At 43.9% G+C, this 8,173-nt stretch overlaps 1 pseudogene; it reads right to left on the bottom strand.

Moving 5' to 3' along the window:
• Positions 1-77: 77 nt before the first annotated feature.
• LOC114432969 (NACHT, LRR and PYD domains-containing protein 3-like) lies at positions 78-6,574 on the bottom strand (annotated as a pseudogene).
• Positions 6,575-8,173: the final 1,599 nt, after the last annotated feature.

Below are 8,173 nucleotides of genomic sequence, written 5' to 3'. Positions count from 1 at the left end.
AAGAAAAGGACACAGCGAAACAACAACTGAGAAACAAATAAAAATCACACCTTTTATAAAGTTCCATAAGATCCTCCATGGTCATAACAAAGCACCCAAAAGATGTCCCCATGATTCTAGCATCCATACAACATACCATCCCATTCTTTATTTAATTCCCCCTCACTTCAGCTGGTACTCTTCTCCGGCCCGGACAGCCAGGCCACATGAACAGCACCATCACACTCCCTGGATGCATCTCACAGGTTCAGTTACAGGTCAGTCCTGGTAACCATCATACTTGGCAATCCTCCACTAGCTGCATGCACACAAACGTATCTACACAAGCGTATCTACACAAACCCGTCTCTACACAACCCCCTCTACACAACCCCCTCTACACAAACCCCTCTACACAGGCCTTCTGGCTGAGTTCAATGCCCCTCACACGCAGCAGTCACCTCAAAGCTCCTCCTCCTGCACACATAAGCCCCCACCTTTGTTTGGTACAGACTCAGGGCAGCTCTGCACAGACACACATTCATCCTAACTGTATTCTTTTCACACAACAACAACGCACAACGTCTCTTTAGCTTTCTTCAAGGGGATTTTCCCCACTACAGGAAAACGGAGAACATGGATGAGGAGGAGGTGGATGATGATCTCCTCCATGCCTTATGAGTCAGTTTGGGTTGGGAGCACCATGATAATACAATAATATATTATTTGTCTTCCTTCTAAATCTTTTTTTGTGCCCTAATGATTTTAGGTTACTCCTACTGTTAAAGAATGAAGCTATGGGGATCTGGGCCTCCATTACACTCCAGTTTTATACTTCGTGAACTGTTTAAAAACTTTTTTTCCACGAGAGTTAGATCTCACTGCTTACAAATCCACATGAAGCACTCAGCAGCATTTCAATGTGTTGCTTCACAGTGCCATAATACAGGATGTGGTAAGAAAATACATGAAACACAGTTTCACTTCCTTGAAGCATTGAGGTACAACTCATAGCTAAGACTGATCTGAGGGGTTTTCAAACTGGCAACAAGTTCAACAAGCAACAAAATCTCTTGACAAACCCCGAAGACAGTACACATAAAAAAAGAGTTTAAAACATGTGTGGATTATATTCCCTCTTAAAAGGGGAGACTGCACTCCTGTGCAGGAGAACACAGAGTCACTGAGGTCAGAGCCATGAGCTCAGGCCCAGATGTAGATGAACACCTAAACCCGAGTCCAAACGCCGGGTACAGAGGCTCAGTGAATGAGGAGAAAAAGGTGTGGAGGAGGGTCAGCGTGTCCCCAGAGACTGTGTAGAAGGACAGAGTGCCAGCAGGACAGTCCAGATACACTGCCACTCTGTGGGAGAAGTAGCGGGTGAGTTTGGTTTCTGTGTTGTTGTGAAGGACAAAGTAACCCCCATCAGAGCAGCGCAGGCTCCAGGACTCATCATTGCCCCCAAACTTGCACTCCTCCCCGTCTCCTTTCCGCTTGATTCCTCTATATGTCACAGCTACATGAACGTCTCCACTCCACTCCACCTCCCAGTACGCACGACCAGTCAGACCACTGGTACACATCACCTGAGACCAGAAGTCAAACCTCTGAGGGTGATCAGGATGCGGCTGCTCCTCTCTCACTATCACCTTTCTGTTGTCCTTTGTCAGCTTGTGCCATCTGTGTGCTGTGTTTGGGTCCAGTGTGAGTTCACAGGCATCTGATGGAGAGCAACCATACGTTTATTTAATGACTTGACTGAGCCATGTAGTGTCAACTTTTCCTGCCCTTATCTTAAGAGTGAAGACGTAAACTTTAAATGCACTTACACTTCCTCACACCAGTTTTTAACCTCTGCACTCCACCATTGTCCATCCTGGAGCAACAAACACAGTCAGTCAGTAAATTATCTCTTCTTCTACAAGACGTAATAATCAGAAGATCCTTGTTAGATGTGTATTGCCATTAAGAGAACCGTAAGCACTCACATTCCATATCTCATGTTTACACATATTTGGACAAGTCTGAGCCAGTTGGACAGACTGTCCAAGGTGTGTCCTGAATCTATAAAGAGCAGGTGTAGTAGTAGAGTAACCTCATGAAAGCTTCTGCATTTGCTAAGCCAGTCCTTAAAACCTAACATGCCTTTACCTGTTTGTCTGGTAAAGAGACTCTTTCAATCTTTGGTCTTGTTTGTGCTGAGGTTTTAAAAAAATGAATCAAAGGTCATTTTGTTGTACCTGAGAGTTTCCAGTTTCAGTCCAGCAAACAACTGCTCTGTTCCTTCTGGATGGTTGTAGCTCAGGTCCAGCTCTTGCAAGTGGGAGGGGTTGATGCTCAGGGCTGAGGCCAAGAGTGTGCAGCCTTCCTTTGTAATCATACAGCCTGAAAGCCTGTAGACACACAAAAACCCAACCAGAGCCTCAGTGTCAGTGTAGAAATGGTTTCATGATAAGCCTTAGAAATGATCCCTTCAGCATAACTGCCTCTATAAACATGAGTATTCTGACCTGAGAGTCTTCAGTCTACAGTGGGGGTTCTTTAGTCCATCACAGAGCACTTTCACACTAGAATCCTTCAGATCATTGTTACTCAGGTCCAGCTCTTTCAGACTTGAAGATGGACAGCTGAGAACTGAGGCTAGATCTTCACAGTTTCTCTCTGAGAGGTCACAGCTGCACAGCCTGAGATAGAACATTAAGCAGTCAGTGCACATTCAAGTATGGCTCATCATTGTTCCATTAATCAAACTAAAAGATGACCTGAGAGCTTCCAGTTTGCAGCAGGGGCTCTCTAGTCCACCGCAGAGCAGAGCAATGCCTGAATCATTCAGGTCGTTGTTACTCAGGTCCAGCTCTTCCACACTTGAAGATGAGGACCTGAGAACTGAGGCCAGAGCTTCACAGCTTCTCTGTGACAGGTTGCAGCCATTCAGCCTGAACACAAATCAGAAATGAAACAAAAATGGTTGCAATTAAAGTATCCTTGACTGCAGAGAAGTCAACATTTCTACTAGTATATAGGTCAACTTACCGAGCTTTAGTGGAGGCTTTGACCACTGTCAGCAGCCCTAGAAGAGCCTCGTCTGAAGCAGTGTATTTCTTCAGATCAAACTCTTTTAGGGCATTTTCTGAAGACAGCAGAATGAAGGACAGAGCATTCCACTGATCTTTAGAGAGTGTGTTGGAGGAAAGACTTCCTGAACTAAGCTGCTGTTGGATCTCTGTCTCTAATGAAGTGCACCTCAGCTCATTCAGGCAGTAGAACAAATTGACAGTTTTCTCTGCAGAGGAGCTTTCACTGATCACCTTCTTGATATAGCCAACTGTTTTTTTCTCTGAGCTACTTTCTGTCTCTGTCAACAGACCTTGGAGGAGACTCTGATTGGTCTTCAGTGAAAGGCCCAGCAGAAAACGTAAGAACAAGTCCAGGTGTCCATTTTGACTCTGTAAGGCTTTGTCCACAGCACTCTGGTAGAAGTGGGTGACTGCAGACCCTTTTGATAATTCCGACATCCGAGAGCTTTGTTTTTCTGACATCAGATTCTGTCCAGAGTTGAAGAAGGTCAGGTGGACATGAAGAGCAGCCAGAAACTCCTGCACACTCAGATGGATGAAGCAGAACACCTTGTCCTGGTACAGACCTTTCTCCTCTTTAAAGATCTGTGTGAACACTCCTGAGCACACTGAGGCTGCTCTGATATCGATGCCACACTCTGTCAGGTCTGATTCATAGAAGATCAGGTTTCCCATCTGCAGCTGCTCAAAAGCCAGAGAGTCAGAGACCGGATCATCTCAGTGTTTTCTGGACTCCAGTGTGGATCTGTCTCAGCTCCGCCATCATACCTGGCCTTCTTCACTTTAGCCTGGACAACCAGGAAGTGGATGTACATCTCAGTCAGGGTCTTTGGAAGTACTCTTTTGTCTCCAGTATTCAAAAGATTGTCAAGAACTGTGGCAGTGATCCAGCAGAAGACCGGGATGTGGCACATGATGTGGAGGCTCCGTGATGTCTTGATGTGGGAGATGATCCTGCTGGCCTGCTCCTCTTCTCTGAATCTCTTCCTGAAGTACTCCTCCTTCTGTGGGTTGGTGAACCCTCTGATCTCTGTCACCAGGTCCACACAGTCAGGAGGGATCTGATTGGCTGCTGCACGCCGTGTGGTGATCCAGAGATGAGCAGAGGGAAGCAGCTTCCCCCTGATGAGGTTTGTCAGCAGCACATCCACTGAGGTGGACTCTGTGACATCAGTCAGGACCTGAGTGTTGTGGAAGTCCAGAGGAAGTCGACACTCATCCAGACCGTCAAAGATGAAGATCACCTGGAAGTCTTGAAAGCTGCAGATTCCTGCCTCTTTGGTTTCAGTGAAGAAGTGATGAACAAGCTCCACCAAGCTGAACCGCTTCTCTCTCAGCACATTCAGCTCTCTGAAAGGGAATGGAAATATATAGAGGACGTTCTGGTGGGCCTTGTTTTCAGCCCAGTCCAGAGTGTACTTCTGAGTTAAGATCGTTTTCCCGATGCCAGCCATTCCCTTTGTCATCACTGTTCTCACTGGACGATCTCGTCCAGCTAAGGGTTTAAAAATGTCTTCCATCCTCATGGTAGTCTGTGGTTTATCGACTTTTCTGGATGCTGCTTCAATCTCCATGATTTCATGTTCACGGTTGACCTCTGCAGCTTCTCCTTTTGTGACGTAGAGTTCTGTGTAGATCTGATTCAAAGGCATCGAGTTTCCTGCTTTTGGAATGCCCTCAAACACACACTGAAACCTCTCCTTCAGATTAGACTTCAGTTTACGCCGACACACTGCACTTTGAACTCCTTAAAAACAAATGACAATGTTAAAGCTTCTATGATGTAAAAATCACTTTTTAACCAATAAATAAATGAGGCGGAACTAGCCGGCTAGCTGATCTAGATCATGGACTATGTTTTCATTAACATATTCAGTGAAACAGTTGCAGATATTTGCATACTTGCCGGATGCTGATTGATTGTAGTAATGACCACCAGGTATGTGGATTAGTAAGGGTTACTTTCAGAACCTTTATTTAATTTCTGGTGTTTAGGGATTGATAAAAGCCTCTTACTGCTGTGCAGTGAATCAGCCAGCTCTTCCTCCTTCTTCCTCCTTAGGAAGTCCAGTATGATCATCATGAGTGCCTCTCTGCTAGTCTTCATCTGCGCTTCCCCCCTCACCTCCTCATCATTTGTATTCTTCTCTAAGCATTCTGGGTAATCTGGCCTCAGGACCTTCTGGCAATTCTTCAACTCGTTTTTTACAAATGAGATGATGTTCTCCTCAAGCAGCTGGAGAAGAGCAGGGGAACATAGCATTTATAGATCTGACGGCCTGCAGCGTGTCTGCTGCTCAGGGATGAAGGTATGAAAATACAGAAATGTACAGACTGTGAATATGGAGTGCAGGTCTCTCTGATCCTGTTGGATAGACTGACCAGCAGGAAGCTCAGACAGAGCCTCCTCCTCTCTGTGGAAAAAAAAAAAGAATATTCATAACACCAACCTCATGATCAGGTCATACAGACAGAAAGTCTGCAGATCAGCCAACACTGAATTCTGGGTCATCCATTTATTTAATTTTTAAATAAAATGTTTATATATTTGGTCACACATGATGCATTCAATGACCATTGGAAAGTAACATTTTCTGACAGTTGCTAACAAATGACAGATGTGTGCTTCATCAACAACCTTTTAGTTTCTGGATCAGACTTTAAGTCCGGTCTCCGCTTTATGTGCTCACTTTCCAAGGACACACCGCTGGGTGCAGGAGAGTCTGGCGTCTGCAGCTCCCGGCTTCATCACAAACAGAGGCGTGAGGGTTAAACACAGTGGGAGGATGATCTGAGCCATGACTGATGTCTGCACCTTACCTTTGATCCCTGGTGTCATCTTCATGTTTCCCAGACAAGCACGTGTTGGAGGGAACCTTTCCCCTTCCACTCTCTCCCACACTGCCCACATTCATGGCTGATCCAGCACCTTCACACAAAAACAGCAGCCTCCAGTCAGACCTGCACTTCAGCAGACACTGAAACATCCATGCAGCTTCTGTGGAGGTGGTGCTAACCACTGTACCAAGCCACAGGATTTAGCTCCGTAAAATGAGAATGGATTCCATATATAATGAAAAAAATAAAGGAAAAAATCATCCATCAATCTTGGCTTCGTAGCTGAATCATACTACAGGACTTGGCGGTACGAGCATATCTGAGGAGGATCTCAGATCTACCCGTTTCATGTCCTGTTGCCTTCAATGGTTGTACATACATGAAGTGACAAATATTGATAGTAAAAAAGAACAATCATATTACTGAGAACCTTATAATGTAAAAGACAAATGTTTGCCTTATTAAGCCACATAAATCCATATCATTTTTTTAAGTTAAGAAAATGTCCTGCTATCTATTCACTAACTTTTCTCCATACAATAAATGATGACACGCTAAAAAAACTCAAACCTTCACCTAGAAGTTACTACAGCTTCTAAAAATAACATAAAATCTGTACCTTCATTTCAGGAAGATGGACCGTTCTGCTAGAGAAAGCGAAAGCACACACAACAATGTAGTAGCAGAGAGAAGGAAGTGAAGTGTGGTGAGCATGCCCCCTGTGGGCCGTCATGAATATTTCCCTGTGCCTTGTGGAAAATATTGTTGTATATACATGAATATATGAATATGCTCATGGGATGTTGGACTCAGTCTAACACATGTTGATTTCTTAGTGTTGTCCAGAAGTGAGGACATGTTTTGAGGAGCTTACCTGTGGCTTATTTACAGCTCATGCTGATTGCAAAGTGAACTAATGATGTAAACAGTTCTCACATGTGACAGTGTAGCCAGACAGTTGGCAACATAGTGTAAACACCAGCCATACATGTGTGTAGTTTGACTAGGAGTGTGTTGATCATTTGGAAGTTGTGTGTAAAGCAGTGAGTTGTGTTTACAGTTCAGCAAAAAGATGCTGTGAAGTGGGTTATATTTATACATTTGCAAATTGTGTGTTACAAAAGTGCAAACTGAGTGTAAACCAGTTTTTTGCTTTTAGTTTTGTAAACTCAGTGAGTGATTTTGCTATAACTATTAATAGTTTTAGAAATTGTGCTATAAGAATCATTGTTAGTGTTTAAGCATTCAGAAAAAACTGTAATACCATCAGTGTGTAGTTGGCACATTGTGTGCTTAGTAATATGATGGTTTGTGTTAACTGTGTGGTACAAAAATACCATTTTTACAAAGGTTTGAAGAGTTAAGCAAGATGTATTAGCTTTTGCAAGAGATCTGCAATGTTTTGCTGATTTGGTGTAAGGTTTTTTTATTTGTGTGTAGAGTTTTGCACAGATTTCATATTTTTTGTCTGAGTGCTTCGGTTTGGACAAAAGCAGCAGTTGTTTAGAGGGTGTTTTTACATTGGAAACGCATTAGGAGGGGGACAGAGAGAGCTGCAGTTAGGGGCAGTTGAGAAACATTCAGGTTGCCATGGATACAGGCAGGCAGGGCTGTACCTTTGATGACTCAGAGATCAAAGGCATACAAAGATATATAAAGGTCCACCTTTGTGCAATAAAGCTGTTGGTGGAGAGTTTCAAGGAGAGACAGCAGGAGATTTTGGAGAGTTCGTGTAAACGAAGGAAAATAATCTCAAACTGATTACTGGACTAAACTCGAGAAGAGACGGATCAGAGAGGAAGAACGAAACAGCTGCAGAGGAGGATAACATCTTTTACACATTTCTTCACACAGTCAGATTCGTGGTGAGTACCAACAGTAGTGAGTGATAAGTGCAACTTCATGGCGTTTATTCAAAGAGAGAGAGAGAGTGTGTCTGCACTAGGGTTGGGCGGTATCCAAATTCTGACACCGTCAAACGGCCTCCACATTTTACCCCGCTGTACGTGAATACTGTGCCGTGCACGGCAGGTGAAGAGCATTATAAACTGCCTGAAACTTGACAAGCCATCTTTTTCAGTTAATATAGTTTTATTGAGGCCGTTTAAAAACGCATATAGCGAACAGACTTTTTTAAATTCCATGCTGGCAGCACACCGCGGTATTAAACTGGTATGAGCCCGTCCCGATGTGTTTCTGTTTGTGTTTGTAATTTTACCATGTTAAGAGCCTTGTGCAGTATTTATGGTAAAAAAAACACTTGTCCGGTAAACTGAAAA

The sequence above is a fragment of the Parambassis ranga genome, chromosome 3, assembly GCF_900634625.1.
Source record: "Parambassis ranga chromosome 3, fParRan2.1, whole genome shotgun sequence".
NCBI classification, from domain to species: domain Eukaryota; kingdom Metazoa; phylum Chordata; class Actinopteri; family Ambassidae; genus Parambassis; species Parambassis ranga.
Note: the sequence above shows the minus strand (reverse complement) of the source record. Positions and strands in the feature narration are given on the sequence as shown.